The sequence below is a fragment of the Maniola hyperantus genome, chromosome 19, assembly GCF_902806685.2.
Source record: "Maniola hyperantus chromosome 19, iAphHyp1.2, whole genome shotgun sequence".
Taxonomy (NCBI): domain Eukaryota; kingdom Metazoa; phylum Arthropoda; class Insecta; order Lepidoptera; family Nymphalidae; genus Maniola; species Maniola hyperantus.
This window is the reverse complement of record NC_048554.1, coordinates 13,486,019-13,512,860: the sequence shown is the minus strand read 5'-3', so window position 1 is coordinate 13,512,860 and position 26,842 is coordinate 13,486,019.

Genomic DNA, 26,842 nt, shown 5'->3' with positions numbered 1-26,842 from the left:
GATGGTACACCGTGCAGTATACGATACGCCCCGCCCGCCCTTCTACTACTATACTCCGCTCCGGACATCCAACGCGGGCCTGGAATCCACGGTATCACAAAACAAATGAAAGTGTTATTTCTTATACGATGGTATGGATACTTTAGTGTTTGAGTCCGACTCGCACTTGACCGGTTAATTCAATACAATACGCGCAAGCGTGCACTAGTGCGAGTTTTAATGCCCTAAGCTAAGACATCGTAAGTTTATAACTTGCGCCGTCTTTAGAGCGGTCCGCCCGCCCGCCCTAGCGTCGTCGAGTCGTTCAGTTCGGCTTCGGTGGGTAATGGCTATTAATTATTTTATTAATTAGTTGGAATTGCGGCCGATAGTTTCATTACACTGTTGCGGCATTGTTTGTGCAAATTAAAAGCGTATTAGTATACGTTTGGCATTCCATATTAATAATTTTAACGGAAGTTTATCACCGCATTATTTTAGAGCTTTATTAGACCTAATAATGATGCTTATTATCTATAATATTATTGGACATTAATTAATAATCGTAGTATTTAATATTCTATTCTATATTGACAGTTGTGATTTTAAAATCTAAAGGCTTCAGTACACACTTGCAGAGTGAACTAGAGTAAGGCAACTCTCGGTTTGATCCTGAATCGACGATATATCAAATATTAGGTTTCGGGTGATGTGAAATCAATGAAAAATAGGCTATTCATAGGTTACCTAAGCGTCCAGTGTCAGAAAAATTTAAAAAAATTAAATCGACTGTTAGGCGGAACGAAGTTCGCCAGGGCAGCTAGTTTTAAATAAAAATTGTGTTCTATCAAACTCGAAATTAGTATAATATCCAGATATCAAGTAAGAAGAAATAAATTAAATAATACATAGAGTTTCATCTAGTATCCATGCACTATGTAAGTATGTACTAACGAATTCTATATCAAGTATGTCTGTCTGTCTCCTTTGAAGCACGAAAAGGATAGTTTCCACTATTTTTACTTCCATCTTTGTGCGACGTCGCATTCGCGGAGTGAAAATGAATTTTAATGCGCCACGCATTCAGTGCTAATGGCCCCTTAAGTGGACAGACAGACGGCAGACTGCTTGCAACTACTAAGATTATATGCTACATTCCTGCAGAGATTCGCTAGGTTTTTAATCTCATTATAATTTTCTAGAGTGTAACGAAGAGGAAATATTTTTACTTAAATTATTTAGTAGGTACTAGCTGACCCGCCCTGGATTCGCTTGGGCGGAATTTCTGAAAAATTAAAAGTAGAGAAAATTGACTTTTTTGGGTAATAGGACCCTATTACTTATATTCCACTGTCCCTCCGTCCGTCCGTCTGTCAGTGGGCTGTATCTCGTGAACCATAATAGGCTGAAATTTTCACAGAATGTGTATTATTTGCCGCTATAAAAACAAATACTAAAAATTTCAAAATTGCCACCACGAACGATCCACGAAAATTAAAAAAAGTGTTATTTCTTGTGCGATGGTACGGAATCCTTCCTGTGCAAGACCGACTCGCACTTGATCGGTCAAGTTTTTAAAATTATGAGTCTAGTTCTTGAATCAGACGCGCTGGCAAGTAATGGTGTAGCCTAGGTGGAGTGTGCTCGTCTAGAAGATACTTATAGTATTCACCTTTGACTTGAAGGTACCTACCTTCCTTGTCCGCCATCTTGGATTTGAAAATAAATGTCATCATCAAAATCAGCATCCTCGAAAACCCTGAAAACGACTCCTGAAAATGACATCCCGAAAAATTGCACATTCAGTTAACACTTGTTACACACGCAATATGTACTTAGGTGTGACTCAACGGGAGTTTTTAAAAATAGTTGTCCCATTGAGTAACAGTGTGACTCAACGGGACGACTATTTTTAAAAATCCTGTTGAGTAACAGTGTTACACACGGGGGTGTGACTCAACGGGAATAACCCTTTACCACCGGGTTAGGTGTATTGGAAACGACTTGCAAAATCTCAAGATTTTAGCCTCAATACTATAGACTTTATATTATACTTTTACTTTATATTAGACTTTATATTATAGTAACTAAATTTAGGTTTTTTAATCAATTCCATAGGAACTCTTTAATAAAGGAGCCTATGTAAAAATCACGTAGATCTGTTGCTCCGTTGTGACGTAATTGAATGACAAACCATCAAAATAATTTTCCACATTTTCGCATTTGTATTTCTTGCTGGTTCCTCTCGGTAGGAAAGGCATTTAGCACCAGTGGTAAATTCTTTTGACGATTCAAAAGCACTTGCAAAAGTTTCTTTGAATAAAAAATAATTCTATTCGAATAGAATATTATTAGTACAATTAAATACCTAATGCATATTACAGCAATATAGCAGCTTTATATCTGATTCGTGAGCGCTAAATGCATTCAAGACAGCAGCGGGGGTGGCTGTAAGCTCAAGCATCCATTAGAGCTCAACGCGTGCTATTCAAGCTCATCTCTGTAGAGAGTAGAGAGTAGAGAGCTTCGCTTAAACACTTGGCAAACACAACGCATAAATATGTAGTAATTAAAACAGACTATGTAAAATTTTATAATCTCTGCCTATTCATGTGAAGTTTTAGAAGTAAACTCTAAACAGATAACCAAATATTTTATCTGTTACTGGCTTATGCTCGCAACTTCGTCCGCGTGGACTACACAAATTTCAAACCCCTATTTCACCCCCTTAGGGGTTGAAAAACAAGTTTAAACCGTTCGGTCTAGAAATTATTTTAAAGAATATAAATAAGGTCCCAAAAAACATGATTAATAATCCTCCTTCTCCTACAATAGGTAATTAATAAGTATGTAGAAAAATGAAGGATCGGGTTTGAATGATCCATCAGATTTCAACTTTAAACATTGTAACATTTTTTACAACAATTTATTATTTAAATAAAGTTTCGAGAACATTGCACAAACCAAATACTAGCGACGTTGCTTGAATCATTATATTCATTATAATATTCAGGCCGGGTTGCGGGTTGCGGGTTGCGGGTTGCGGGGCTACGAGCGAACAGGAATTAAGTACTAACACAATTAGAGCAATAATGCTGTGTGCATAGTTGCAATTGTAAGTAATGGCGGATTATTCCGAGTTAAGCTCGGCGTTCACCGCTCTAGCGGAGTTTGAATACTAAATACTTAAATAGGCACAAACAGGATTTCCTTTAGATATAGCCTTTATCAGGTTATAAGCTATGAAACAGATGAGCTGAATACGGTTAAAGAACTTTATTCTCACTAAAAATTAAATTCACTTACATGAGAAATTTAACAAATAAACAGTAGGGGTCTTATTCACACTTCAACTGCGACTTTATACAAAACAAAGTACCAAAAGAATCAGTACATTATAAATGCTAAAGTGTGTGTTGGTTTGTTGGTTTGTCCTTCAATCACGTCGTAACGGTGCAACGGGTTGACGTGATTTTTTGCAGGGGTATAGTTAAAGACCTGGAGAGTGACATAGGCTTTGTGTAGTCCACGCGGATGAAGTCACGGGCATAATAGTCTATATAAGTCATAGAAAGATAAACTGACTGACATATCAATATACAAGCTAATGCCCGCGACTTCGTTCGCGTGGATTTAGGTTTTTAAAAATCTCGTATGATCTCTTTCATTTTCTGGGATAAAAAATAGCCTATGTGTTAATCCAGGGTATAATCTCCAGATCTTTAATCTTCTTCTTCTATATATATAAAAGGAGAAGGTGACTGACTGACTGACTGACTAACTGACTGACTGACTGACTGACTGACTGATCTATCAACGCACAGCTCCAACTACTGGACGGATCGGGCTGAAATTTGGCATGCAGATAGTTATTATGACATAGGCATCCGCTAAGAAAGGATTTTTGAAAATTCAACCCCTAAGGGGGTTAAATAGGGGTTTGAAGTTTTGTAGTCCACGCGGACGAAGTCGCGAGCATAAGCTAGTTACTTATATCCATGCAAAAAATCACGTCGATCCGTCACGCCGTTGCGACGAGATTGAAGGACAAACCAACAAACGAACACACTTTCGCATTTATAATATGGGTAGTGATTGCAAACTGCAATTAAATCAACGAAATTAAATGCGTCATATTGAAATAGTATCAAACTCATGTGAGTCGTGATCGAGAATAAACTTGTCGGATTAATGGCGGATGATCCCATTTATTTATTTTATTTTTTTTATTTTTTTACATCTTATTAGAACGGCAGTGCCACTTACACTAACTAGATAATTAATAATAAATTTAAATACAAATAAAGGTACAAGAAAAAAGACATAAAATTATATGCTCGTTATTGCAATTTACTTGCAAGTATTCATTGCAACATGCTGACATGCGATTATTTTGCTGTCATTACATTTATTACTATTAAAATTTTATTAAGTAAATCTTTATTTCTTCCACTTGCTATGTATTTGGTACTTTACTCGGCCAGTAATCGCTATATTTCAGGCCTGGAATGTATTTCGTCCTTCAACGCTGCTCTTTCCGGTGCGAGGTCGCCATTCCAGCACCTTGGGACCTCAACGACTAACGTCTATCAGTTTTTTGACCAATGTGCCCTGCCCACATTGCCCCTTCAGCTTCGCAACCCGTTGAACTATGTCGGTTACTCTAGTTCTCCTACGAATTTCCTAATTTCGGGGGTTCGATCCCGGGCACGCACCTCTAACGTTTCGGAGTTATGTGCGTTTTAAGTAATTAAATGTCACTTGCTTTCACGTTGTAAAATGAAAATGAAAATGAAAATGAAAATTTTTTTTATTCGTATAAACTTTTACAAGTGCTTACGAATAGTCGGATGCATCTACCACTGGTTCGGAATGCCTTTCCTGCCGAGAAGAACCAGCAAGAAACTCGGCGGTTGCTCTTTTCAAATATTTGATATAGGTACAAAATTATGCCATGTATAAAATAATATTTGCAGTCTTGTGCGTTGCTGGAACGAGCTGCAGGTCAAATCCACGCTCTTTTATCATTTAGATAATCTTCAATTGTGTAATATATGTAATTGTGTAGGAAAACGTCGTGAGGAAACCTGCATGTCTGAGGTCTCAAAGGTGTGTGATGTCTACCAATCCGCACATAGCCAGCGTGATAGATTATGGCCAAACTCCTTCGAGAGGAGAACCGTGCTCTGTAGTGAGCCGGCGATGTGTTGATCATAATCATGAAGTACATACTCCTTCAAATACAGTATTCAAAAGAAAGGCCAATAAAATGGTATCGTAGTTGGAGGCATCAAAATAATTTGGCTGGCGGCTGGCGGCGGTGCACGGCGCGAACTAATGAAAGCTCCTGCGGCGGCGGAATATTTAATTAAAGCCATTAATTAGAACGGATCAAAGATAACCGCGTAATTAATATTTCAACTCGGAGTCTTGCGCCGCCGCCGCCACGCCGCCACGCCGCCACGCGCCGCCACGCCGCCACGCCGCCACGCCGCCACGCCGCCACGCGCCGCCACGCCGCCACGCCGCCACGCCGCCACGCCGCCACGCGCCGCCACGCCGCCACGCCGCCACGCCGCCACGCCGCCACGCCGCCACGCCGCCACGCCGCCACGCCGCGCCCGATCGACTAGTGATGGTTTATGTAAACAATGTACTTAACTGTTAGTTGTTACTTACCTACGTGCCTTGTTATACCACAGTGTGCGAGGAAGTACTGTTACCAATGTTCTTGATGGTAGCGCCATATTCTATGAAATATAACAAAAAGACGTTGGGATGAATGGGTTGGTTGGACTGGTTAGTCCGTACGTCCCCATTAATTGAATGAATTAATGAATGATTCATTTAATAATAAATTGAACCAAATAGCTTTTTTTATCGTTCTAAAACACGAAACTTGGCCGGTTTTTTAGACAAACGGATATATATCTTTATAGGGTCGCTGAATAATATTTATGGAGCCATAACAACAATGTAACACCCTCGAGGCCCCGCGCTAGCTTCACCACGACATAAGCAGCCCCGCAATATATCGTGCGCGATATCTGTCACGGAAACCGCGACAAAAAGACGCTAATGCGCGCGACATCGCGCCGCCGCTGATTTATGTCGCGTGAGAAACTGCCTGAGTATCTCCACACTCGCATATTTGCCAGAAAATATAAAAAATAAGTATATCTTGTGTTTTGTTGCTGAACATCGCATTTTGTCAGAATATATGGCAGTTTTATTATGAGCCAGCGCGTGCCAGACCTTCGTTATTTTATAAAAGCTGAAAAGTTTCTCTGCGTATTCTCCCAACACTGGAAGGAACGTTTGTTTGGATCATGATCATGTCATTATGAGAGGGGACCCATGCTCAGTAGTGAGCCAGGTGATACTTCTCCGCTTGGCTTCTGTGAACAGCTACTCTAATGCGTGACAAATTCTCAGACATCTTGAGTAGTAAACGGGTAGCATCAATCCATACTAATACTTATTATAAATACGAAAGTGTGTCTGTCTGTCTGCTAGCTTTTCACGGCCCAACAGATTAACCGATTTTGATGAAATTTGGTACAGGTAGCTTGCATCCCGGAAATTGACATAGGCAATTTTTTATCACGGAAAGAGTTCCCACGGGATTTTTGAAAAACCTAAATCCACGCGGAAGAAGTCGCGGGCATCAGCTAGTAAAATATATGAATAAATAAATCGTGCGTAATCGTTCTAAGGGGGAAAAAAAGGGGGTTGAAATTTGTGTAGTCCATGCGGACGAAGTCGCGGATAAATAATAATAATATAAAGATTGGTCAATTATCTATCTTTTTATTCTTTTCTTTCAAGTTGTACTTATCACATTTGTTCACATAATCCATCATGTAGACAAATAAGTAACATTCTGTTAACATGTCTCGCAAGATTACCCAGTGGGAATAACTCGTAAGATTTCCTGTTCCCACATCCCGGAGAAGAAACCGTATCACACACTACAGCCTCTCGTGGCGTCTTAATGGCGGCAGACATGTTTCTGAGAAAGATTTATTGTTACACGACAAAACATGTGACAACACTCATATAGCTACTAGATAATGCGTTGAGGATTTTTTTTAAATCCCGTGGAAAATCTTTAATTTTCTGGGATAAAAAGTCTATGCCCTTCCCCGGGATGTAAGCTAACGCTATACCTAATTTCATCAAACTCGGTTTAAATGTTGGGCCGCGAAAGACTAGCAGACAGACAGACAGACGGACAGACAGACAGACGGACAGACAGACAGACACTTTCGTATTTATAATATTAGTATGAACCTACTACGAGTACAAGTCCGTTTACTACTCAAGACGTCTGAGAATTTGTCACGCATAGAGTAGCTGTTCACAGAAGCGAAGCGGAGACGTATCACCTGGCTCACTACTGAGCATGGGTCTCGTCTCAGAATAAATAGGGTTTGGTCATCCACCACGCTGGCCAAGTGCGGATTGGCAGACTACAGATATCTTTTTGTAAACTCTTAGGCATGCAGGCTTCCTCACGATGTATTTTTTTACCGCTAAACCAAAATGATATTATATAATTACTTAAAACGCACATATCTCCGAAAATTGAGAGGTGCATGAGCAGAATCGAACCTCCAACGTGGCGTGAGAAAGTCCTTATAAGGACCTATGTCCAGTTGTGGATGTCTATCGGTTAATAATGATGATGGATTATGAAATTACTACTCATAATCACTACCCATATTGTAAATGCGAAAGTGTGTTTGTTTGTTGGTTTCTTGGTGTTTTGGTTTGTTCTTCAATCACGTCGCAACGGAGCAATGGTTTGACGTGATTCTTTGCATGGGAATAGTGAACGACCTGGAAAGTGGCAACGGCTACTCTTTATCCCGGAAATCAAAGAGTCCCCACGGGATATTTATTTATTTCCACACAAACAGAAAAAAACACTTACAATATTGGTTTCTTCGTGCTCGTAAGCGCTTGGCGGCTTGTCTGAGCACTGCACATGTAGTCTTATACTTACATACATACTATACATACTATTACGAACAAATGTAGGTAGGTAGTTTTAAAATAAAATAATTATGTCCGCGTATACCAGCTTCAATTTCTGCATACGAGTTGGACCTCGCCACGCCAAAATGTACCATGCCACACAGCGATCTCGATAAAATGACTTGACGGTATATCATACGGTATATTCAAAACGAATCCACGCGGATGAAATCGCAGGCATTAGCTAGTGAATAAATAATTCTGTTATGCAAATTGTATGATGTGGAAAAGTTCTCTCGTAGTCGAATGCAAATTACATGGGGAAATAGTGACGAAAGGTGAAATTACCCCATAGTTGTCATTGTGAGCGACGAGAAGGGAACAATACTTAATTACACGACATACTTCACAATTAAAGAGCCGGCGATAAATAACAAGGCACGAGGGATGTTGACGTTGAGGGGGGAGAGGAGGGGGGTTGAAGGTGTACGCACACCTGCTAACTTGGGAGTTGGTACCTATTGTTTTATTATATACAAGCTTATTCCCGCGACTTCATCCGCGTTGACTACACTTTCAAACCACTATTTCACCCCTTAGGGGTTGAGTTTTCAAAAATCCTTTCTTAGCGGATATCTACATCATAACGTGGATGATAAATTTCAGCCATTGCGTCCAGTAGTTTGGGCTGTGCGTTGATAGATCAGTCAGTCAGTCAGTTTTTCCTTTTATATTACAGATAATAAGGGTTGGGTTGGACTAAAAATACCGAAAAAATAAAATATTCTTATTTTCGTATAAATTATTTAATCACTCAATAATAATCTAGTACGTACCTACTCATATTACTTATTTGCATAAAAATTGGGCATATAATAATATCAAAGCAGATCCCAAGAGCATATATTATACCCTTGAACAAAACAAAAACAATGTTACGTATTTATGACAAAAGCTAATTTTCACGATACCCTTTTGATCCCAAAATTTGTATTCAAATTAACTAAACTTGAGAAAAGAAAAGTACTTTGAGAAGCCTTTATTAAGCCTTTTATAAAGCTTTGTGAATGAATAAGAATTTTGCTTGCCAGTAATACTCCCTGAAGTCCTCGCTGATCTGAGCAGCTTGCTACAATTATTTTTCTTTTTAGGGTTACGTACCCGAAAAGTGTCAACGGAGTCATGTATAAGCCTCCTCCGTCTGTCCGTCCGTCCGTTCGTCCATCTGTCTGTCACCGTGCTGTCATGAACTGGTCATATGGCATTAAGTAAATTACCATAGTAATTTACTTGATCCTTACCTATACTTGATTATTAGTTTAGAGTTTATTTATGTATGTATTATTATTTTTAATTAACTTATTTTTGATATCTAGTAAAATTTCCTGACACTTTATTCGCATGCGGTGGTACCTTTAATTAGCTCGTCATTTTATCTAAGAACTTTTGTATTTTTAATTTTGTGCAAGCACAAGTTTTTTTTTCAAAGGATCATCAACAGTTAATCATCTACATCAAGATGTAGATGATTAACTGTTGATGATCCTTTGAAAAAAAAACTGTAATGTAATAGGTAGAGCGATGAAATATTCACAGAACGTGTTTGAAATACACCCAATATTACCGCCATAACAACAAATAATGAAAAAATAAAAATGCCATGAAATTAAAAAAAACAATCTTGTACGATGGTACGGAGCCCTCACTACTGCGTCAGTAGGTTTAGTGAATAATAATATACCTAGTCTCTACAAAAGCATATTTAAAAACGTGAAAAAACAATATATGTGATCACATCTAATAGGTACCAACTTGCAACAAACACACTTGACTACAAAACTGAACGACAACAGTTAAATTATTCAAACAAAAAAGGTTGTTTTACATTCAAACAAAAACACTCCACCTCCACCGTCGCAACACGAAGTTAACCGGGTTAACGTTACTGCAATTTGCGGAACAGGAGCGTTGACATTAAAACAGAATCATCATCTCATTCCGCGACCAGAAAGTGTTGTTACTTGCAACGTCTTGCAAAGCTAAGTTACCGTAAAAGGTGTTAACTCACACTTGCGATATTATGTCGCTCGACTAAAAGTTTCCATCATCATCATCATCATTAACCAATAGACGTCCACTGCTGGACATAGATGTCTTGTAGGGTTCAAAAAAGTTTCCATTAACACAATCTACAACAACATTGCGATCATGTTGACACTGCAAGCTGTTTATACTGACCTACAAACTTCTGCCTAATTTATACATTTTAAATTGATCTTTTTAGATCACTGCCTAATATCCCTTTCCAAAGGATTGCTACTGAAAATGAATCGAAGGCTTTTAGTCTGGGTGACTATTAGCCATGTTAATTATGACTAATATTAGTTTACTTAACTTGTGCTAGGAGTGGCTTGCTTATACACTACTGCGAATATAGATAAAAGTTACTCAATTTTCGCATTAGACATTTCCAATATATTCCGTAATATTGAGGAGATTTTACTAGCTGGCAGTCTTTATTCTACAACTACGCCAACACAGCCCTTGTCGTATACGTAATCGTGTCGCTCGACCACGCGCGCGACTAAAAGTTTAAATTAATTCCACGATTGCAGCCTATTGCGGGAAAATAAAAATACAACAAAAAGTCTAAAGTGTAATCTACCACGCGTTTAACGCATATTGTAACCAACCCTGTAGCCCGCCGTCTGTTGTAGGGGCTCGTTGTGGCCAGGGGGCCTAAAAATGAATTTTAATGGTCACTTAGGCGCGGGTAATGAAGACAGCGGCGGCGGCGCGCCGGCTGGCGCCCGCGGCGGCCGCTCCGACCAGCCACTGTTAACGATGCTGGTTATTTTCTCTTTGCCCGTTGTAGGGTTTGAGGGATGTACAAAGGCACCCTTTCATTTGGGTAAACGTTGTCCGCTGTACGTGATAACAGGTCGCCGGGGACGGGGGATTAGTACTTTACTTTGTTTGTCGTGTGCTCAACATTTTTATTTTTAGGCACGGGTGTTTATTTCGAGGGATAAAGACCGAATTTTTTGGACGGAAATTACAGGGGTGTCCAGACAATATAGCTACATAACCAGACCCTAGTTATAAGATGTGGCACAGTTTGCAAAATAAACATCTTTTTTTTCTTTTTTTCTTTCTTTCTTTCTACATAAATACTTAGTAGTTTTTTGGCTGACAAACAGTAATCTATGAATAAAAGAAGAAAAAAGGAACCCTTATAAGATCACTTTGCTGTCTGTCTGTCGGTCCGTCTGTCCGTCGTGTCTGTCAACAAAATCTATTATTATAGTGTACTTCCCGTTCATGACCTAGACTCATGGGTAGGTACTAGGTAGGTCTTATAGCACAAGTAAAGGAATAAATCCGAATACAGTAAATTTATGGTTACATCACCAAAAAAAAACCAGCCAAGTGCGAGTCAGGCTCGCGCAACGAGGGTTCCGTACTACAGTCGTATTTTTTCGTCATTTTGCACGATAACTCAAAAACTATGATGCGCAAAAATAAATAAAAATGTGCTTTACAACGCACAGGTGAAGACCTTTCAAATGATACCCCACTTAATATAGTTATCTTACTTCGAAAATTGAAAATAGGTACTAATTATTAGTTCATGACCACAATTTAATTTTTTTTGTGTGATGTAACCACAAATTCATGGTTTTCAAATTTTTCCCCGAATGTCTGCTATAAGACCTACCTACCTGCTAAATTTCATGATTCTAGGTCAACGGAAAGTACCCTGTAGGTTTCTTGACAGACCGACAGACAACAAAGTGATCCTATAAGGGTTCCGTTTTTCCTTTTAGAGGTACGGAACCCTAAAAAATTAAAATGATGTGTCCTATTATATGAATAAATTACAAAACAACACATTGTACAATTGTACATTTTGCATCGTAAAATGCTAACAATATTCCCGCCCTATTCCGCAACAATAATAAAAACTTAGATTTATATTTGCGCGTGGATAAAGTTTCCCGCTTTAATACGTCCGTTGTTCGTTCCATTCACCCGTTCGTTCCGGTCGTTCAGTGAACGAAACTTTTGAATGGAAAGTGGCGACCGCTCTGACCGCTTCCGCACTCCCGGGTCCCGTCCGCACTCCGCACTCCGCACGCATCGCAGCAAGATAAAAAGCGCGCTTTATGAAAATAGAAAAAGTTTGCGAAGCAGCGAGGTTTCTGCTTTTCAAATTGCAAATTTGTTTTTTAATATGGCGGCGTTAGCGGCGTCGGGTGCTGTACCCGTAGTACAAGATTTTACGTCTCACCAAACCAAACCAAATTCCAGAGTCGAAATACTTCCGCGTTACAGTAAACTGGATCTTAAATGCCTTGTTTTAAAGCTCAAGTTTGTCTACACTTCTACAGCCAGCGCTCCAAGCGGAAACATCGCGAAATTAAAATCAGTGGCATTGAATGTTTGACTTCAATTCAAGGCTGTTTAGGTCCATTTTACTGTAACGCGGAAGTATTTCGACTCTCGAATTTGGTTTGGTTTGGTGAGACGTAAAATCTTGTACTACGGGTACTGGTGTTTTGAGAAATTGTTGATTTTATTACAGTTTTTGACGTCAAAAATTAACTTTTCATAAAATACTATAAACAATTGTATGGTTAATTTTTTTTTGTAAAAAATGCAATATCCTTCTTCTAAAATTGTTACCTACTCTACTAATGTATACCTACCAACTCTTTAATAATGCCAAATGGGATATCATTGAATAGGTCCTCCTAAATCATACTTAGTTAAGTTCCTTATAACATCATTTAGCATAGGTACCTACATTTAGTACCATAGGTAGGTTTTAAAGTTTCGTTTTAATTTTATGTTCGTTTGTTGGTTTGTCCTTCAATCACGTCGCAACGGTGCAACGGATTGACGTGTTTTTTTGCATGGGTATAGATAAAGACCTGGAGAGTGACATAGGCTTTTTATTCCGGAAAATCAAAATCAAATTAAAAATCCCCTGGGAAACGGAACCACTTCCACGTGAACGAAGTCTCGGGCATCAGCTAGTTAAGATTTTTGATAGAATTTCCCTCGTGCTAGCGAGGCGTAGGTAAATTGTAAGTGTACTAAAGAACGCCGGCATTGAGGCAAACCTGTATTTCAAAAGTCCACGGCTTAGTCCCGGGCCCAAGTTCGCTTCATCGACGCCGGTCGATTATCCCGGGTATCGGAACACGTTTATTCAATTAGACTTTCAAGTATTTAGCGGCGGGGGCCCGAATCGGATTTCGTAATAGGAAAAACATGGTGACTCTTTAAAAATTCAGAGTGAGGGAACCGAGGATTGTTTCGCGCGATATTCTGGAATTGTTGCTGAATATTCTGTGACGGATTTCTACTTAACTACTTGAAGAAAAAATCGTGATGGCCTAGTGGTAAAGACGTTCGCTTCCTAACCGGGAGGTCAGAATTCGATGGCGGCGGACACGTATTTCTAACTTTTCGGAGTTAAAAATATAATTTGCAGCAGTAATACATAACAAATAGCACTTTAACTGTGAAGGAAAACCATATAGTGAAGAAACCTGCATGCCTGAGAGTTCTTACGTCATAATAACCATCTGCATGCCACAGCTCGATCCGTCCAGTAGTTTGAGCTGTACGTTGATAGATCAGTCAGTCAGTCACTAAATCTATAAAATCTAAATATATAAAAAGACCTTTTCCTTTTATATATTTAGACTAGCTGACCCGCCCCGGCTTCGCTCGGATGGAAGTTAGAAAATCGAGGTGTGGAATTTCGAAAAATCCTTTCTTGATAGGTACCTAATCTTTACAAAGATCCCACCCTCAAAATTTCATGTCTCTAGGACCAGCGGTGTAGGCTGAGCGTTGATATATAAGTCAGTCAGTCAGTCAGGACTTTGATTTTATATATTTAGATTCGAGTTCAAATGCTATCACAAAATGAAATGAACCACCCCGTGAATAATTAGTTTTTAATGAAACTCCCGAACTAACTAGCTCCCACACCCCAGTTATTAATTACCGAACGTAAATCGCAGCACATTACACTAAACAAATAATTACACTACGCACAATCGTACGAATCAGTTTGTAAGCGATTATCACATATTTACGCTCGAAACGCTCAAACCGCTTAACACGACTTCGCTCGTAAGCGCGACTATTACGGTCGACAATTGTTTTAATTACGAGGCGTTTCTATTATAATAACATTTAGTCAAATTCGGAACGCTTTTGGCAGAACACTCCATTTTATTGATAACTCGGTCCCATTCAAAAAGCAATCATATTAGTAACGAAATAAAACTGAAAATATTACCCAACCCACAATAATTTTATAGTCAACCAAATTTCGATCATATAAACAGCGATTTAAGGTTGAAGTTCAAATGGAAGATGGTCAAGAGGATAATCAAAGCGGTTGTATTAAGACGCTTATTATATCTGAAGTTGCGCTTTGCGGCGTAACTTCAATATTGCGTTTTCTCCTAGCCTCGGCCATTGAACAAATAATTAAGGCGATCGATCTAATAGTTCTAGTCTAGGAGCTGAAAGATAATAACGTTATTTTGCAATTTGCTACGTTACTGTGAAGCTCCTTCTTTAATGATTTTTTTAATTCAGGCATAAGTTTGCCCTTGATTGTAATCTCACGTGGTGGTAAGTGATGAAACAGTCTAAGATGGGAGCGGACTACCTGGAAGGGGTATGGCAGTTATTATCAAACCCTAGATACTTCTTTGGTTTCTACACGACATTATACTGGAACGCTACAACGAGAAAATTTTTAGAAATTGTAAAATTCCAAATTTCCAAATCAAAAAACCGGCCAAGTGTTCCGAGGATTCCGTACTACAGTCGTATTTTTTCGACAATTTTTAACGATAAATCATAAAAATAAATAAAAATCTGTTTTAAAATCCACAGGTGAAGTCCTACCAGTGGCCTGCAACTCATAGAGGCATAAAAGCGCTGCTTACCCAAGAAATAGTTAACTCAGTTGAAATTGCTCAATGGTCATTATCCTTTGGCTTGCTTACCTAACTAATGCTTACCCTGGCGTTTAACCCTCTGCACGCCACTGAGTCCTACCATATGATACTCCACTTGATATTGTTATCTTACTTTGATAATTAAAAATACTAATTATTATTAATTAATACTAATTATTAATTTGGTCTCCACGTCACAGGTTTTACCTAGTGTGGAGACCACTAGTAACCGACGCCAAAATAACGTGTTTTTGTTAAATAAAGATATTTTTTTTTTTTTTTTTTTTATTAGTTCATGACCACAATTTAATTTTTTTTGTGTGATGTAACCACAAATTCACGGTTTTCAGATTTGTTCCATAATGTCTGCTATAAGACCTACCTAGCTGCCAAATTTCATGATTCTAGGTCAACGGGAAGTATCCTGTAGGTTTCTTGACAGACCGACAGACAGACAGACAGACAACAAAGTGATCCTATAAGGGTTCCGTTCTTCCTTTTGAGGTACGGAACCCTAAAAACAGAATTTTTGACTTTTTACTTTATTTGTAGATAGGTACTTATAAGAAATTTGTAGGATGGAATGTACGGCATACCTAACGACTAACGAGTCAATTTCGTACAACGAATGCAAATTATTCATTACTGTTGCCGCGCACGACTTCCCGCCACAATATCTAAATATGAAGCTTCCGTTCTGTAATTAGTGCGGAATTGCGGAATTGCGGAACTGCGAGCGAACTCAAAACAATTGCGAGCGAGTTTCCGCGGAAACGTTGAAAAATTAAACGAAACCAACCTGTTTGCAAGTTTACGCGTTTGTTTTTACTCCGGTAATTACCTGGAAACGGAAAAGTGATTAGATTAGTACTTATTGCATACCTACATTAAATGATTAAAAAGCAGTGATTTAAGACGTCGGCCTTCTTTTCGGGAGGTCGGGGGTTCGATTCCAGGTACGCACCTATAACTATTCGGAGTTATGTGCATTGTAACGGTGAAGGAAAACGTCGTGAGAAAACCGCTTGCTTGAGACTTCTCCATAATGTTTTGTGTGAAGTCGCCAATCCACATTGGACCAGTGTGGCAGACTATGGCCGAAGCCCTAGACCCTTCTCTTCTCCACAGACCTCTGAGAACATTACGTAGAACTTTCAGGCATACAGGTTTCCTTACGATGGTCCTACCTAAAGAGATACCTAAGTATTTAATTGCTTAAAAGGCACATAGCTCCGAAATTAAAGGTGCCGGATTGAACCTCAGACGCTTCGAATAAAAGACTGATGTCTAACCTACTAAACTATCACCGCTTTTCTATATATAAAAGGAAAAGCTGACTGACTCACTGACTGACTTATCTATCGGCGCACAGCTCAAACTACTGGACGTATCGGGCTGTTTGGCATGCAGATAGCTATTACCTATGACGTAGACTTCTGCTAAGAAAGGATTTTTGCAAATTCAACCCCAAAGGGGTAGAATTTGGGTTTGAAATTTATGTAGTCCACACGGACGTTGTTGCGGGAATCAGCTAGTATCCGTTTATTTGTTTATTTATTTTTATTGTTTATTAGTTTGTTGGTTTGGCTACTTTTTATCCCGGAAAATCAAAGAGTTCCCACGGGATTTTAGAAAAACCTAATGCCACACGGACGAAGTCGCGGGCATCAGCTAGTTAGTAATAAGTATGGATTCCGCTAAGCATGGTACAAGGGTCACATACTACAGAGACTCGGTAACAATTTAATTTAATCTCAAAGGCTATTAAAATCATTAGAAGCAATAGGCTTTGCCGCTAACGACGCTAAGGGAAGGGGGGAAGGCTTAGCATTAGGAGAACTGCCTGCAGATAGGCCGAAACTGCTTATTTATTCTAATCCCCTCGAGAAGTACATTTGAGAGTTACTTTTGGAGGTCGTTGTTCTTAATCTTTATTATCATTACGTGGTTTCAGATTTCTTAATTTTAGTTTCAAGTAGGTATTTTATACAAATTCTTGTACTACTTATAAATAACTTGCTTATGCTCGCAACTTCGTCCGCGTGGACTACACAAATTTCAAACCCCTATTTCACCCCCTTAGGCGTTGAATCTTCAAAAATCCTTTCTTAGCGGATGTCTACGTCATAAATCATAATAGCTATCTGCATGCCAAATTTCAGCCCGATCCGTTCAATAGTTTCAGCTGTGCCTTGATAGATCAGTCAGTCACTCAGTCAGCCAGTCACCTTTTTCTTTTATATAATATTCAGATTAAGTACTAGATTGTAGGTATATAGTAGTGGACCAATTACTATGGTCGCAAAGACTCAAAAATCCACTGCTTGATATAACAAAGTATTGGTAAAGGCATTCCAACCTTTGAAATAAGCAAGTGTATTTTGAAATATAAAATGAGAATATAAATCAAAGCAAACACATAAACCGCGATACGTAGAAATCCACACCGCTCGTGGCGTGGCGACGTGGCGTGGTGACGTGGCGTGGCGTGGCGTGGAGGAAATAAAATTAACTCCCGATATAACACCATTTGCTTAGAGGGAGACAAATAAAACGCGCAAAGAAATCTATCGCGAGGGCGCGATGGAGGGATGACTTGGTTTGTATGCTGCAAAATATAAGCGGCAGCGTCAAAGTATCAGAAACAAAGAATAAAATGAATCGTATTTTTAATTACCATAAACGTCTTTACTTTAATGGTTTATGGGTTATGGATGGGGACGTGCGTCACGAAAATTGAAACGAGCTAACGTGGTGCATCTTATTGAAATGGCGTGGCGTTCCCACCCCGATCGCCATCTCGACCTGTCGAGTACTATACCTATTTTGCATTAAAAATGTCATGTTTTCAGTAAATAATTTTAGCTTGGTTCACTAGACTTACGTTAGTCTAACGTATTAACAAATAGATTTTTTCGTTGGACACAGATTTTGTACCATAAATATTAAAATCAGCAACCGGTGTTAATTGCCGATTTATACTGTTTCAAGATTCTAGGAGAACCAATAAGTATATTATGATAAATAATAATGTTTCTCATTCTGCAAAAAAATCGTTTAATCAGGCCCGTCCAATTGATTTCTCTTGAGAAACACACTGTGGTAATATTACACGGAAACTCTTGTAAAAAACTGTGTTTTTTTACAAATCTGGCTTACAGACATATCAAATTTAAGAGAAAAATAATAAACCAGTAGTGCTTCGAAAAACTTTAATGAAAGATAAAAAATAGTGTCGCTTTATGTTCATAACTTACACCGGCTATGTACCTTTAGGAAATACAAAAACAAAACGCAAGGGTGAAATAACGAGGCTTCGGCTTAACAAAGGTGTAAATTTTTCGTTCTTTCTCCCATAATATATTATTTAGTTCTAACAATACCTAAAGTGTTGAAAAAATGTTTTGCTGTAAACTACATAGAAAACATAATGATGTTAATAAGCGTGGGAAATGCTTTCCACGGAGCGCCATACTCTACAGAAGTAAGAATAGGTACAAGATAAAACCTTAGTTATACTACAGATAGAGCTCACCATATTGTTCTCAAAGGAGTTATCGTCCTTTTTTAGGGTACGGAACCCTCAAAAGGAAAAACGGAACCCTTATAGGATCACTTTGTTGTCTGTCTGTCGGTCTGTCAAGAAACCTACAGGGTACTTCCCGTTGACCTAGAATCATGAAATTTGGCAGGTAGGTCTTATAACAGACATTTGGGAAAAAATCTGAAAACCGTGAATTTGTGGTTACATCACACAAATAAAAATTGTGGTTATGAACTAATAATTAGTATTTTCAATTTTCGAAGTAAGATAACTATATCAAGTGGGGTACCTATGTGAAAGGTCTTCAACTGTGCATTCTAAAACATATTTTTATTTATTTTTATACTGTAGTGCGGAACCCTCGGTGCTCGAGCCTGACTCGCACTTGGCCGGTTTTTTTATTCATGCATTTTTTTCGGTGCAGTCATGTATTTTAATTTTTTAAATACGACTTTTCTTTTGACATATTAAGGTCTAAAAATTGGTCATTACCAGCATTCACTGGACTAATAACGACCTGATTTGTACAGTGCTGTGCCAGTTTCAAATATAATAAAACGTTTGTGGTACGGAACCAGCGCACAATGCAATCGAGTTAGCGTTCGTTAGCGTCCCCGCGCTGCCAAAGTCTTGCGGTCGACAATCGACGGGAAAATAAATATCCCCAGCGAAAGACAAAAGATTTTTTTTCCTGCGGAATACATACGAGTCAAGCTTGGCGCTGCAACGTGCAATTTTTCTTTTCTTGTATTATCTTTATCTTAGTGTAGCGACACACTTGCCCAAAGTCCGGCGCCGAAAGTTCGGTTAAATACGCTCGCAATGTTTTTTAAGTTACCTATGACACATCTACTTTTCTGATGCGTTCGTTTCGGCTAGAACGCATTCAATGTATTTTGCATAGTAAGCGACACATTAGGCGACACGTTACGCGACCGAAAGTTCGGCGCGTGTACTTCTTCCAAATCCTCTATAATAGCCAATCATATTGTAATAAAATCCATCTTTCTGGGCAATTTAACACGTCGCTGCACACCACCAAGAGACGACACGGCTGACGACGACGCCACGTACCGGACCGCCGCACGTAATATTTCGTCGCGTAAAGCACTGAACTAAACGGCCGACACCGCCCCGTCCGACTGTTCGGCGCGTTTGGTGTGTCACGCTCACGCCAACCGAATACTACGACCGATAGTTCAGTGATCGCTGAAGTATCGGCGCCGTACGTTCAGCAGGTGTGTCGCTACCCTTATTTATACCAACTGATGTCCGCGACTATAAACAATTCATCTTTATTCTTTATTATTATTATAAATATATAAAAGGCAACGGTGACTGACTGACTGACTGACAGACTGATCTATCAACGCACAGCTCAAACTACTGGACGGATCGGGCTGAAATTTGGCATGCAGATGCCAACGTATGACGTAGACATCCGCTAAGAAAGGATTTTTGAAAATTCAACCCCTAAGGGGTCGAAATAGGGGTTTGAAATTTGTGTAAACCACGCGGACGAAGTCACGAGCATAAGCTAGTTTTTCAATAAATATCTACCAGCTGTCACCTATCGTTATTTATATATCTCAATTTCATACAAAGTAATCTAAGACGCACCACTAAATCTTCCCGCGTTTAATTTCCACACAGCATGCGGCCCCTCGCACGCTCTCATTGATATACACCCTCAATTCACCCCACTACCCCACTACCTCACTACCCCACTACCTCACTACCCCATATTATAACGTATCTATAAATTAAATGATAGCTCCCCTCATGTAAAATAAGCGTAGAATGTATAATAGACCCTTGTTTTATTTTGCTTTAGAATCGCTTCGTTTTTAGGGTTCTGTACTTACACAAAAAAATTGGAAATTTGGAATTTTGATTAGAAAAAAATTATAAATTAATTAGTCAGTTAACCAGTTAAAATTTTTAAATTACATTTTTCCCAGTTATTATTTTTGACGGCTCATTTGCAAAATTTTGCGAAGTTTGGTTGAAACCTGTAAATTCAATAACTTAAATTATGTCTTACTATTAGTACTTTTGGGTCTAATCATAAAATGATAACACGGTTGGAAACAATTTCCTCGATTGAAGAAAGTTCTTGCATGGGTACAGATAAAGACGTGGAGAGTGACATAGGCTACTTTTTATCCCGGAAAATCAAAGAGTTCCCATAAACCTAATTCAATGCGGTCGAAGTCGCGGGCATCAGCTAGTTATTTATAATTAATATAGGTAGTAGGTATCTACCCATACTTAATAGCTATTATTTTCTATACAGAACCCTTGAATGTTAAAAACTCTCGTCGTTAGCATTTTTTGTCCTAAATGCTGTTATCTACCCCTGCTAAGGAAATCGCTAGTTAGGAGCGAGACTGATAAGGCACCCAGGGGGACAAGTTTGTGCTCTTGTGGGAAAGTTGTGCTTTTTGATAAGGGAATGCGATTAAAACACGTGATTTGTTTACATATTAAATACATCATCATCATCACCCATCGCCGGCTCACTACAGAGCACGGGTCTCCTCTCAAAATGAGAAGAGTTTTGGTTATAGTCTGCCACGCTGGCCATTGTGCGGATTGGTAGAGTTCACACACCTGTGAGAACATTATGGAGAACTCTCAGGCATGCAGGTTTCCTCACGATGTTTTACTTCACCGTTAAAGCAAGTGATTTTTAAATAAGTACATTTTCATTCAAGTAAACTTTTACAAGTGCTTTTGAACCGTCAAAATAATTTAATTTAGGTACTATTTACCATTTTACCACTGGCTCGGAACGCCGTTCCTGCCGAGAACCCACAAAAAACTCGGCGATTGCTCTTGGTAGGTACTATCAGAGTAAGAGAATAGGGATTTGCTCCTATGAGGGTGACATGTTTAGGTTGTAAACAAACCCTCTACAAAAATCTAGAAAAAAAAAAAAAAAGAGAATAGGGAGTGAGTGACATCCAAAGAAATGCAAGTGTGAACCCCAACTCGATTCTTGTCTTTGCTCTTTTTCGGTAAAATAAAGTACGAGCATTCGATCTTTTCACAAAAAATGCGTGTTTTTATTTGTTGGCTCGCTCCGAACCAGGCTTTTAGAGGACATTCCAGACTTTCAATTACACGCGGCGGCTGCCAAGTCGCTTCATTGCAGTGGCTTTATTTGTGCTGAGTAGGAAAACACGTGATACCATAACGAGGGGTTAAACCGCACGTATCATGATCAACCCATCGCCGGCCCACTACAGAGCACGGGTCTCCTCTCAAAGTGAGAAGGGTTTTGGCCATAGCAGCTGACAGAGTGTGGATTGGTAGACTTCACACACCACAGTCACACACCTTTGAGAACATTATGGAGCTCAAGCTTGCAGGTTTTCAAGCAAGTGATAATTAACAAAGAAGGTACCTACTTAAAACGCACGTAACTCTGAAAAGTTAGAGGTACGTGCCCGGGATCGAGCTGGAGTGGAGTGGAGCCGCTGGATGGCGGCGGCGCAAGACCGTGGCGTGTGGAAGTCCCTATACAAGAGACCTATGTCTAGCAGTGGACGTCTATCGGTTGTTGATGATGATAGTTTCTACTATTATTATTATTGACGTTCTTAATTTCGAACTGAACCTAAAAGAAACTTACATAAACTCCTATGAGTTTTCGCTATGGATAAGAACATTTAAAGGGTAATTATTATCATCCCCCATCCCTGTAATTGGCTAGATGTTATCGAGGGGAGGACAAAGGGTCTTCTTTGATGTGAATTGAGATGGACCGATTTTGATATAATTGTCTTTCAACATCAAAGGGTGGATGATTTAATTGAAATGTTATGAAAATTAGTTTTTAATTAATATGAAATGAAAAATGTTATTTTTAAAGCAATAATTAAAGCAGTTAGCCCTTGATTTTTTTTAATATTTACTAGCTTATGCTCGCGACTTCGTCCGCGTGGGCTACACAAATTTCAAACCTCTATTTCATCCCCTTAGGGGTTGAATTTTTAAAAATCCTTTCTTAGCGGATGCCTACGTCATAATAGCTATCTGTATGGAAAATTGTAGCTCGATCCGTTCAGTAGTTTGAGCTGTGCGTTGATAGATCAGTCAGTCAGTTAGTCAGACAGTCACCTTTTCCTTTTATAAATTTAGATAAAAGGAAAACGTGACTGACTGTCTGATGCATCTATATCAATGTGCTATATATCCGTCCAGTAGTTTGAACTGTGCGTTCAAAGTTCAAACTACTGGGCGGACCGGGCTGAAATTTGGTATGCAGATAGCCATTATGACGTAGGCAATCCGCTAAGAAAGGGTTTTTGAAAATTTAAACCCTAATGGGGTAAATTAGTAGAGAGAGCTTAGACGCAAAACAAACGACATTTCATTTTAAGACAAGGGAGTGAAACAAAGCCAACTTCCTAATTCCAGGCGTGTACTGACTTAGCAGAAAACCCCAACCCCTAATATTTTTAGCTTAATCTGGAAATTGAAGCCATGATATCCGATTCGTAAGACATGTGGTCTCACCACTGCCCCATCGGAGCTCGACAAATAAGCTCTATTTAGCTTTACATAAATTATATTCCTTTTTAACTAGCTTCATTTTGTTATCCTTGTAAAATATTATTTTCTTTTGAACCTCAACGACTCTTTGTCGGGCACGGCGCATGTAACGCTCTAATTAAATATTCATTAAATTAAGAACAAAGATAACATTGGGCAATATAATGTTACATTATAGCGTATTTTAATTTGGCAGGGCTCAGCCTCCTTGTATTTATAAAGGTTAAAAGCCTAGTTCACATTCGCCAAACGCACTTGGCGTATAAGGCACGTGGCGTAAATTTGCTACGTGCGGCCAGTTTTCATAAAGCCGTGATAGCCTAGTATGGCCTACTGGTTAAAACGTCAGCCTGTTATTTGGAGGATCTGGGGTTTTGGTCCGTCATGTGCGCTTCAAGCAATTATTTATTTATCTATCACTTGCTTTAACAGTGAAAGAAAACATCGTGAGGAAACCGGCATGACTGAGAGTTCTCCATAATGTTTTGAAAGGTGTGTGAAGTCAGCCAATCCACATTTAGCCAGCGTTGTAGACTATGACCTAAGCCCTTCTCAATTCTGAGACCCTTGCACAGTAGTAGACCGGCGATTGGTTGAGAAGATGACATAGGGTAAACATCAGGGGATCTTGGCACTATTCACTAACTTTTTACATTGGCCGGTACCTACTTGGCAAAATCATTGAGTAGTCTCTAGGCGCTTTATACACATTGACCTAACACACTTGGCGAACATATACAGGGTCACATGGCTCTTCGGCCATTATATTTTTCGCTACCCAGATTCTGAAAACCAACAATTAGACATTAAAAATTTATATAAGCCCACTTTTTTAGAACGTAGCCTGTAAGTTCCATTTCAGTGAAAATTTCTTTATGGAACAATAAATGTCTTAAACCAGAACAAAGGTTTTTCATACAAAACTTAAAAAATCTTGATGTAATTTAGATACGGGCCAATGTGTGCCGGAGCTTTTGCATTTGCCTCGGAGCGAAAACCTCGCATTTACTTTTCTTATCTACGTTACAAAAACAATAGGAGTATTTTCATTTCTATAATATTCTATTCTACATTTTCATTGTTTTTTTGGGGTTTGATAAAAAACGTGAGTTAAAAAAAAATCCAACTTTTGGAAGTCGGTTTTTAACATTTTGTTTATTTTAATCTTTTTAGTGTAAGTAGTCATTGCTTGGTACATAAAATATCAGTTCACCAACAAAACTTTCCAGTTTAGCGATACATACGAGCTACATTATTATTTGTTAAAATTGTAAGAATTAATCTTGTAAAAACTTCTTTTGGTTTTTGATTAACCATTACCGGCTCGGGCCTGCCATTCTTGGCTTTGGGCCCTGGTGGATCACCCACTTCGCGGTGGTGTTGTAGGTCCGTGATAGTTTGGCCTCTTTATAATATTAAAGTTTAATAAAGTCGTCAATAGATGGCGCTGTAGGATATTTTATCGCGTTGATTTACTTGAGTTCCTTGGATATTAGATGCTTAAGGACACTATCAACTTAGAATAACCAGTCAAGAAACGATAACAATCGGCCGATCCCTGTCTTTATTTTTGTAAAGTTTGCTATCCTGATACTTCACACTTCACAGTTACCACCGTGGTTGCAGACTATACTATAGAATAGAAAGTTCACAGAGTCCTGCCGGTCAGAAAGAATAATAATAAAAACTTCGTAGTTCTGTGATTCTGGTGTCAGTCCGCATGTCACTGGTCTCTACCTCGTAAGCGAAATGAGTAGGGCGATTGTCTAAAAGCTGCATCAATCATTATTACAATCTCAATTGTTCTGATTGGCTGAATTTGTGCGATTCTTGTTGCAACAATGCATTGTGGCCAATAGTGAGCGAGCATTAACCAATCAGAGATGATTGCGATCGTGACATTGTAGCTGTCAAACAACCGCGGTAGAGCCACAGTATACCCTTATTATAAAAAGTATGTTAATTGTTTGTTTGTTGGTTTGTCCTACAATCATGTCGCAACGGTGCAACGAATTGACGTGATTTTTTGGATGGGTTTACCTAGATAAAGACCTGGAGAGTGACAAAGTATCGAAGTAGTATTAGTATATGCCAGACACTAGAGGTGAGATCTGTAGAGCGCACTTCAACTTAGCTTAGACTTGAGACAGAGTTAAAACGACACAGAGCTATATCTCTCACATACATCTGTCTTATTTTAACTCAATCTTAAGTCTGAGCAAAGTCAAAGTGCGCTCCCGCCTCCCAACGTCATCCTAAGCCGTGGTCCGAGCCTCACAGGAGGCGCCCTTAGGAGGACGCTGCCCCAGGGGGCCTAGCCCTAGGGCTCGAAGAAAGACCTATGGAATTTTTTCTTCGAGCCCTAGGGCTCACCCTCAGGCGGAGCTTCGCGTCAAAAGTACAGTTCATTAAAATAGTGACCAAAATCAAATTTGACACCTAACGTTAAAATGGCGCGTGAGGTGTATCCATTATTAAAAGTGGTTGAGGTAAAACCATCGAGCAACCTGTCAGTGCAAAAAAACTATTTTCAACTTTGTCAAACTTAAATTCACTTTTCAATCCAAAACTCTTCGCAGCACACGCGGGGACATCGTATTATGTAAATGTCGCCCCAGCCCCGGTGTACTGTCCCCCGGGCCCCGTAGTTTGGGGCAGACGTGTCACAAAGGGAAATTCCTCTTTGTAAATAAATCTATTCGCTTTTATTTGGAGTATTGTGAAATATTGACGCCATGTTTTCTTTGTAATATGATGAAATATTTTACACAGCACAAGTTCTCTGGTACAGAGACTTGTTGAACCACGTAAAGTTCTCCGATTCAGTTGACATTTTGTACAGTTGTGTTTGACACTTTCGTGGCGTTTTCTGACATAGTGTATTGCAACGCATTCCTGGCATAAGTTTAGTAGGTATATAAGTAGGTATCCAAGTATAGTACTTACGCGACAGATCTAGATGGCAATCCGGGTGTGAGGCGGGGAGACGCCCCGCACACCGGCACGTCACCCGCGCTATCCCGCATCGGGTTACCGCGGGGGCTGTGTGGGTGTGCGGGGCGTCCCACCTCGATTGCCATCTCGAACTGTCACGTGCTGTATATTATATACCACGATACAAACCACGAAACCACCATGAAAAAATATGATCATCATCATCATGATCAATCCATCGCCGGTTCACTACTGAGCCGAGAAAAGGGTTAGACCATAGTCTACCACGTTGGCCATGTGCGGATTGGTAGACTTCACACGCCTTTGAGAACATTATGGAGAACTCTCATGCAGATTTCCTCACGATGTTTTCCTTTATCGCTTAATCGTTAAATCCAGTGATATTTAATTGCTTAAAGCGCACATAACTTCGAAAAGTTACAAGCCCGGGATCGGACCCTCGACCTACCAACTGAAAGGCCAACTATCAAGGCTTTAATGTATAATTACAAGAGATCAGTGCTCAGTACCGTTTGAACCGGCGACCTTTCGGATTTTCAGTCCGCTCCTTTAAAACCGTTGAGCTATCGAGCCACTTGATTTGTTGAGATGAATGAATCTTAAAGTAGGAAGTGTAGATCTCAATTTCAATATGTTTACTGGTACTTATTTACGGATTGATTACGGAGTATTGCAGCATTATAGTCGGTAATTAATTCAATTGGTTAGTGCGATAATATCGGGAACGCGATCGCCGCTAAAAGCGATCCCATTCCGATAGGTATCGATTCAGGAAATACGACTGTACATACATAATTAATTAGAGGGTAAAATAATGCTGGCCATCTAGCGT